Raw genomic sequence first — 8,723 nt, forward strand, 5'->3', positions numbered from 1 at the left:
ATGGCCAGGGCCAGGCCCTGCGTCTGGCTCGGGCTTCTCTGTTCCCATAGCCCTTCATCCTTATGACTGTCACTGCCCTGACACACAGCCCTGTAATTATTTGTCTGCATGTCTGTAGCTCTGTTTTTTCAAAAATTTCTCTTTAAGTCTCCAGCTTCTAGCACAGCACTTGGCACAGAGCGTTTGCCAAGTACAAAGTACGCGTTTGCGTAGTTAAAGCTCTTGGGATCGGGCTGCTCTGACCTCAGCTGAACATGCTTGTCAAAAGCCCCAGAGTCCCCTGGGCATGACAGAGTTTGGGGCACACTTAGGGAGAGGGCCCTACAGACCTCTGGGCTCGCTGTCTGTAGAGGCCTGGGCCACAGTCCCGGAGTAACCAGTGGGCAGGGGCTGCCCTTTGACATCCTGTTCAGCTGTGGTTGTCGTCAGCCTGTTTGGTGATAGAAGAGGGACAGCTGGAGTCCATGGGGATGAGGAGGTGAGTTGAGGGGATCACTTCTGTGCTGGAGCATGTGCTGCAGTTGCTGCTTTTCTAACTGGAAGTTCTGCAGGAGCTGGGATGGGGTATGCCCAGGGGGTGATGTCAGATTGGGCCTAATAATCACCTATCTCTTGCCTCAGTAGCAGCAAGCAAACCACAGGTAAATAAGCCTAGTTGCTGGGTGTGGTGGCTCATACCTGTAATCCCAGCATGTTGGGAGGCCGAGGCAGATGGATCACCTGAGGTTGGGTGTTTGAGACCAGCCTGACAAACATGGAGAAATCCCATCTCTACTAAAAATACAAAATTAGCCAGGCCTGGTAGCACATGCCTGTAATCCCAGTTACTCAGGAGGCTGAGGCAGGAGAACATCTTGAATGGGGAGGCAGAGGTTGCAGTGAGCCGAGATTGTGCCACTGCACTTAAGCCTGGGCCACAAGAGTGAAACTCTGTCTCCAAAAGAAAAAAAAAAAAAATAGCCTGGTTTAAAAAATACATTATTCCTGAAAACACACTTTTTAACCAGTTTATGTAACACTTTGTTCCTCAAGGTTCCCAGGGACTAAAGTGTGTGAAGATGCATAAAGTAAAACAAACAAGTTCAGAATGCAAATTATTTACATTGATAAACATAATTTATATTATACATATTATACAAATCAATTAGCAGAATACGAGTTGCCAAAAAAAAAAAAAGAAAGACACTAACAGCTCTGTATTGAAATTGTGTCTAATGTGTTTAATGAACTGCTGAATTTAGTGGTAAGCTCCAAGAAGAGTCCTCCTGCTCCTGGGGTCTCTCTTCGGCAGCTCCTGCAGTTTAACCGGTTGTTCTCTGGCCATGGAAGCTTAAGTTTGAAGATTCTGCATCTTTTCAGGTCAAAGACAACTCAGGAGATAAGCTTGGCTTCACAGTTCTTCAGTCTATGTGGCCTGCTCTAATGTTGATTGATAGATTGATCTCTCTCTCTCTCTCTCTCTCTCTCTCTCTCTCTCTCTCTCTCTCTCTCTCTCTCTCTCTCATCTATTAACTATTACCTATCTATCTCTCATCTATTAACTATCTATTACCTATCTATCTCTCATCTATTATCTATCTGTTATCTATCTAACCATCTTTCCATTTAACATTCATAGAAAACCTACTATGTACATTGTACAGCACTGTGATATTGCTAGGATAATTCCAAAGAAATGGGATGTCCTTGCTCTGAGAAACTCACTATCTAATTCAGAGGTTCTTAACCTCTGCACTGTTGTTGACATTTTGGGAAGGAGAACTCTTTGTTGTGGGGGTCTGTCCTGTGCATTATGGGATGTTTAGCAGCATCCCTGGCCTCAACCCACTAGACACCAGTATCACTCCCACCCCCCAGTTGTGACAACTAAAAATGTCTCTGGACATTGCCAAATGTCCCCCGGGGTGTTCGGTAAAATTGCCTCTGGTTGAGAACTGCTGGTCTAATTGGAGACAGACACAAAGTAAGCTATGTGCTTTAATGGATGCATGCTCAAAGGATTATGGGACTAAGGGCGGGGAGCAAGGGTATGCTTGAGCTGCATCTTGAACAGTGGTGGAAGTTTGCCAGACACAGCAGAGGGGAAAGGGCGTTTTATGCTGAAGAAACAGTGTGCACAGGTGCGAAGGCACTAAAGAGCATGGCAGGCACGGGTAGGGAGAGCTGGATGTGGCTGGTGTGCAGGCTGAATGATGATAGGAAGAGGAGACAGAAGAAGAAACCAATAAAGCAGGCCAGGAACAGAATGAACAGGACTTGGACGCATTTGGACTTCATCCTCTTTCTGACATTGGAACCAATGAAGATCTTCACACTTAGTTAAGCCTGGGGTAGGGTGGCGTGGGCTGCTAAGACACCACTCATGCACTAACCAGTCAAATCGAATAAAAGGGAGGTAAGTGACTTCTACCTGGCCTTCCTCTTCTTTGATCATCTCTACAACCTTTTTTTTTTAAAAATTTTGAGATGGAGTCTTTCTCTGCTGCCCAGGCTGGAGTGCACAGGATAGACCCCCACAACAAAGATTTCTCCTGCCCAAAATGTCAACAGTGAAATATCCGCTCACTACAACTGCTGCCTCCTGGGTTCAAGTGATTCTCCTGTTTCAGCCTCCCCAGCAGCTGGTATTACAGGGACCTGCCACCATGCCTAGCCATGTTTTGTATTTTTAGTAGAGATGGGGTTTCACCATGTTGGCCAGGCTGGTCTTGAACTCAGACCTCAAGTGATCTGCTTGCTTCAGCCTCCCAAAGCACTTAGATTACAGACGTGAGCCAACATGCCTTGCCCCCAACCTTAAATAGAAAGTAGAAGTAAAGTGAAATGAACGTAGTTTCTATCTTATTCATCATGTATAAACCAAGGTTTTTCCTGGGAGCATAGGAGTACATGAATTCAGAGTTACTGTGGAAGAGGTAGCCATTTCCTTTCCATATAGCGTTGCCACTGGGGAGGAGCTGCCCAGCCCCTTTCTTACATCTGAACAGAGACACAACGATTCTTCCCCAGGGGAATGTAAGTGGAGGTGGCGTGTACCTCTTCCAGGCCAACACTCTTCTATATCCTTTTTGTCTTTCACCAACCCCAGGGAGTGAAGCTTCTGTACATGGCAGAGCCTCATGACAGAAGGAGCCTGGTGCCTTTAAAGACTCGGTGGAAGGAGTTGCTCACAGACCGGAGCACTGCTCAAGATGTTACATGAGCAAGAAATAAACTTCTGTGGTGTTTAGTCACTGCATTTCGGTTCATTTGTTACTGCACCTTAGCCTGTGCTAACAAGTATAGAGCCTGCCTTTGCTAATTCAGTCCTAAAAGGTCAGATGTCTATTCTGTTGCCAGCACTAAAGACTGTGCTTTTTCAGCTTTGAGGGTGAACAATCATATTTGAGATGGTGATGTCTCAGGTGATGTGTGTATGTGTGGAGCCGGGTGGGTTTGAGGTCCATGCTTGATCTGCATTCCTGTAGCTTGCGGTAAGATTCCCAGATGGCAGCTGCCCCATTGATGAGGAAGCCTCCCCGTGAAAAGCTGGAGGAGCTCTGCCTTGGGGTTTCTGCTAAGTCACCAGGTTGAGAACGTGCTGCAACGTTTTGGAAAGTACAAATGGCTATTGCTTCTTTTTTGGTGGTCTGGGCCTTAACATTCAGGCTATCACCATATCATCTGGTCCAATTGAATTCTTTCTGTGTAAAAACGTGTGCATGCCGTAGGCCTGATTTAGATATAGGCAAGTGAAATGTTATGCTTTTTTTTTTTTTCTTTTTTCTGAGGTGGAGTTCCACCCTTGTCTCCTAGGCTGGAGTGTAATGATGTGATCTTGGTTCACTGCAACCTCCGCCTCCCAGGTTCAAACAATTCTCCTGCCTCCGCCTCCTGGGTAGCTGGGATTACAGGCACGAGCCACCATGCCCAAGTAACTTTTGTATTTTCAGTAGAGATGGGGTTTCACCACATCAGCCAGGCTGGTCTTGAACTCCTGACTTCAAGTGATCTGCCCCCCTCAGCCTCCCAAAGTGCTGGGATTACAGGTGTGAGCCACTGCGCCCTGCCAGTGTTATACACTGAAGTGTGGGAAGCAGAAAGACTGGATATGGGGAACAGAAAGAGCATACATGTGGATACCTTTTACTTTTTGGCTTGTGGGGAAAATGACCTCTAGGATTTTACATGGAGCTTCCTGTGTGTATACTGGTGACTGTTGGCAACAAGATGGCAGAAGAAAGACATTGCTTTCCAAACACCTTTTCCCAAGTGATCCTTTCCTACCCAGTCTGCCTTACCTGCTTGTGTACCGTTCAACAGAGGAGGGAGAGCAGGGAAAAGCAGGGGCAGTGGTGAAAAATAGTAGGGAAACTCGAATGTGCCTTTTTTGTCTCCTTCTCTTTCTCTACCCTCAGTCATCATTAACAGAAAAATATTTTTAAAAGATCCCTTGATGCCATCCCCAAATGTGAAGTCTGACATTTTCTTAGCTGATGGCCTCCTTTGTGAAGGTATTTTGTGTCCTCCCAGCATGCCTGCTGGATCCCTGGTTTGCTGCGGTTGCTAAGGTAAATACTCTTTCCATTAAGCACCACAGCCCAAGAGTGGCCTAAAGCTCAAATAAATGACCAGGGAGCAAGTTAAACATTCCCTGGGGCAATTTTAACCTATGCAATGGCTTTTTGAAAAAATGGCCTATTTTTTCATGTTTTGGCCAGGGGGGTGTCTCTTATTCCCTTCGTCTTTATTTTCCTTTCAGCTGAGTACACCTTCTCTTTCATTTATTCATGTGCTAGATGAAGGGTGGAAGCAGGATGAATGAATCACAGAGCACTGCCCCTCTCCCCACTCAGGGTCTGTGAAGAGAGCCGGAGCAGAATACAGTCCAGGCATTATGTCAACTTTGGGAGAACATGGGGCAGGTGGCTGATTCTCACAGAGACCCCACTTCCCTTTCCTGTGAAAAATACCACAGCGTAACAGCCACTGGGGAACAGTGTTCTTCTGGAAGCTTCCTCTGGGCAGGGGAGTCAAAGATCCTGGTCCTCAGGGACACTTTGAGACAGGTGTGCCAAAGCTGTGCATGATGGTTTGTTTTGTTTTGTTTTCCTTTGCCTCAGGAAGGACGTGTTCACAGACCTCAGGACAAATCGTTTAAAAGAGTCCTGACAGTTGTTATGCTTCATCACTTGATTGAGAAGCAATAGGACAGCCTTATATTCTTCTTCTCTGTGGTGGTTGAGGAGTCTGGCTGGTCTGGCAGAAGGCAGAGTGAGCAGTGGCCGCTGGTGCCTGCAGCGCCCCTCAGGAAGAGCGGGGCTCACCGGAAGTCCACTCTCATCTGCTTCCTGGTTACCCAATGTGGGGATTTGCTACTTTGCTGAGTGTGTTTTGTCTAATTCATGGCACTCCAGAACTGTGTCTGTTTTTCCTCACATTCTTTTTATTGTCTGCCACAGCAACATTCTCAGCAAACCATCCAACGGCAACTCCTGTGATCACAAAAGTCAAGCACTGATGGAAATGAAGACCACAACCCCAATTCCTCAGGTCGGTGCTTTTCAAACCATGTTTCTCAGAGCTCCAGGAATAACAGTTCTAGGGAGAGGTTCGAGGTTTTTTTTTTTTTTTTTTTGGAGACAGAATGTTGCCCTTTCACCCAATCTGGAGTGCAATGGCATGATCTCGGCTCACACTGCAACCTCTGCCTCCCAGGTTCAAGCAATTCTCATGCCTCAGCCTCCTGAGTAGCTGGGACTATAGGTGCACACCAGCACACCGAGTTATTTGTTTGTCTTTTAGTAGAGACAGGGTTTTACCATGTTGCCTAGGGTGGTCTCAAACTCCTGAGCTCAGGCCATCTGCCCATCTCTGCCTCCCACAGTGTTAGGATTACAGGTGGGAGCCACCGTGCCCAGCCCCAGGAGGGATTTTTTAAAAAACATGAATAGATCATGTCAGTCTGCTTATTGCACCTGGGACAAAGCTGCACCCTAAGAGTGTGGCCTGCCAGGCCTGGTGTCAGTGCCTCTTGCTGTTTGCCTGTGGTGGTCTCTGAATCCTTCAGCCTCCTCCACAGTGCCTGCCTCAAAAGCTCTTCCTCCACTGTTCACCTGGTTAACTCCATGTGTCCTTCAGGTTCCAGCTTGAATGCATGCCCTCAGAAAGGCCTTCCTTGACCCCCACCCTGACTATGTCAGTCTCCCCTAAAGTGCACGAGGCCCACATGAAATTACTTAGTTATTTGGTTAATGTATCTTCCCCATTAAACTCTAAGAGCCACAGGAGGAGGGGCAAATCTGTTTTGTCTTCAGATATAGCTCTAGCCCATGGCATATAGTAGGTGTTCAGTAAACATGTATTTAATAAAAGAAGGACTGAGAGCGTGGCACTGCTTTTCCATGCTGGAATGGCGTCTGGCCTCCTTGGTTTTTCTTTCCCATTTGTCAGATGATCAGTCAGCAGTTTAACAGAGCAGATTAAAATAATTTCGAAAGCATGCTTTTTAAAGGAGAAGGAAGATGGGGCCAATGAAAGCATGTTGTTTAGGCCTTCAGAGAACATAGTCTTTATTTCCCTTCCTGAGATGGGCAATCTGAGCTCCTGATATGTGTGTACCAGGTCCGGATCCTGGATTCTTGGGAGTGGCCCGGATGTTCTGCAGACTGTCCAGGGCCTGGGAGCAGAGGCCTTACTGCCCATTGCTGAGGCCTGACCTCTTGTTCAAGCAACCCCTTTGCCAAACTACCTCAGGCTACAGCACCAGGCTCCGAGATCAAGATAGTAAGAGAATAGTTCTGACACCTACCTCCCTTTCCTTTGGAAAAAGCCCAACTTTATAGCCCTTTTAGGAAATATGGGAGAGGAAGGCCTGTAATGTCACTAGGGCAGGAGTAGTGGGTGGGGGCGAGATGGAGAATTCTTAGGGTTTTGGTTCTTGACTCTAAGTCAGTCTGTTTTTGTACTTGCATCTTTTAAGCTTTTCCACATGTGCCCCAAGGGCCCATCGGTGAGTGTGTTTTATAAACTGGAAAAATGAATAAAAATAAGACCCAGAAGGGAAACACCAGAAGGAGTGTGAAGGGAAAAGTGTTAGTTCCTCTGTACCTCCCAGCTAGGCCTGACCTGCATTTGTGGGGGTCCCAGGGTCAGGCTTATTTGGCTTTATGAGTAAAATGTGGAGTCTTTGCTCAGAGAAAGCCTGATCGGTTTTTGTACTTGGCCTGCTCCACTCAGCATTAATTAACTTCAGGAAAGTAAAAGGTGATTCTTTTTTATTTGGCTATCTGGCTCCACAAATCTTGTTGGCTTCCTGTCCCATAGGTGCCGGATTGATGGGACTGCAAATGTGTAAAGTCTTGCACAGGAAACCCCCCAGCACAGCCATTCAGAGGCTCTCAACTCCTGCTGGACCCGAACACAAGAAACCATGAGGCCCAGACCCCATCTCTCATTTTGCCCCTTGGGAAACGGTGCCTGAAAGAGAACTACATTTTCTTTTCTTAATGTTCTTCAGCTAAAACAAGTGGGTGTAGGGAAGCGGCTACTTGGAAAAGAAATTCTCTAAATTGCCTGAAAAATCAATCACAACCCGAGAACCAAATATTTTGAAACACAGCATATTTAGGAAGTTTGAGGAAGTTTTAAAATATCTCCAGAAGGTTTGTGTTTACCCCAGCACAATGTCTGTCTCGTGACCCAGAGCTTTATCTTCCAAAACCTACTTGAGCAACTTGATTAATAAGAACATTTTTGAGAATGCACCTCTAACACATACATGTTTATTATGATTTATGTCCAATAATTTTGTACGAATATGTTCTGTAGTTTTAAAAAAATATATCTAAACACAAACTTAAAATTTGATACAGATGAAATAAATATTTTAAAATATTGATTTTATTTATTAACTATACAAAACCCTTTTTGTTCTCATTAAAATATATTATTAATCAAATTTCTAGTGAGAACAATGGGATTGGATAGGTATAACTATTTTTACGAATCTTGGTATAGGCCAGGCATGGTGGCTCACGCCTGTAATCCCAGCACTTTGGGAGGCCAAGGTGGGCGGATTGCGAGGTCAAGAGATTGAGACCATCCTGGCCAACATGGTGAAACCCCATTTCTACTAAAAATACAAAAATTAGCTGGGTGTGGTGGCACGTGCCTGTAATTCCAGCTACTCAGGAGACTGAGTTAGGAGAATCGCTTGAACCCAGGAGGCAGTGGTTGCAGTGAGCCAAGATAGCGCCATTGCACTCAGCCTAGCGACAGAGCCAGACTCTATCGGGGAAAAAAAAAAAAATCTTGTTATAATACTTCGTGGCACAGTCAGTCAAAAGCCTGGGTCTGATTTTCAATACTTGGGTGATTATAGCTGAGAAAGATATATAAGACATATAAATCCAAATGGAAGAAGGGAACTGGACTCTCATTTCTGAATCCTGGCCATTGTGAAGGCACAGATTTTAATCTGTCACCATGAGCTAAAAGCAAACTAGCAAGTGAGGGTGTCATTGTCAACTGCTCCTTGTTGGGAGATTCCCACCTTTCCTTCAAGACATCTCAGATATCACGTGTGACCTTGACCCTGTGTCCCATAGCAGCAGTCATTGAGTGTAAAGCCTTTTCCTTGAGGATCGTGGTAGACAGAAGGTCCCCCAAAGGTGACTATGCTCTAATCCCTGGAAACTGAACATGTCACCACCTTCTATGGCAAAAGGGACTTTGCAGACATA

General features: G+C 45.8%; 1 long non-coding RNA gene across 1 annotated transcript; it reads left to right on the forward strand.

Annotated features, from left to right (window-relative positions):
- The first annotated feature begins 224 nt into the window (after positions 1-224).
- On the forward strand, positions 225-7,812 carry LOC128929520 (uncharacterized). The gene is made up of 3 exons (XR_008476143.2): positions 225-478; positions 5,442-5,532; positions 7,306-7,812. It is a non-coding gene; the product is annotated as an uncharacterized LOC128929520 (long non-coding RNA).
- The last annotated feature ends 911 nt before the right edge of the window (positions 7,813-8,723 follow it).

Source organism: Callithrix jacchus, chromosome 14 (genome assembly GCF_049354715.1).
Source record: "Callithrix jacchus isolate 240 chromosome 14, calJac240_pri, whole genome shotgun sequence".
NCBI classification, from domain to species: Eukaryota; Metazoa; Chordata; class Mammalia; order Primates; family Cebidae; genus Callithrix; species Callithrix jacchus.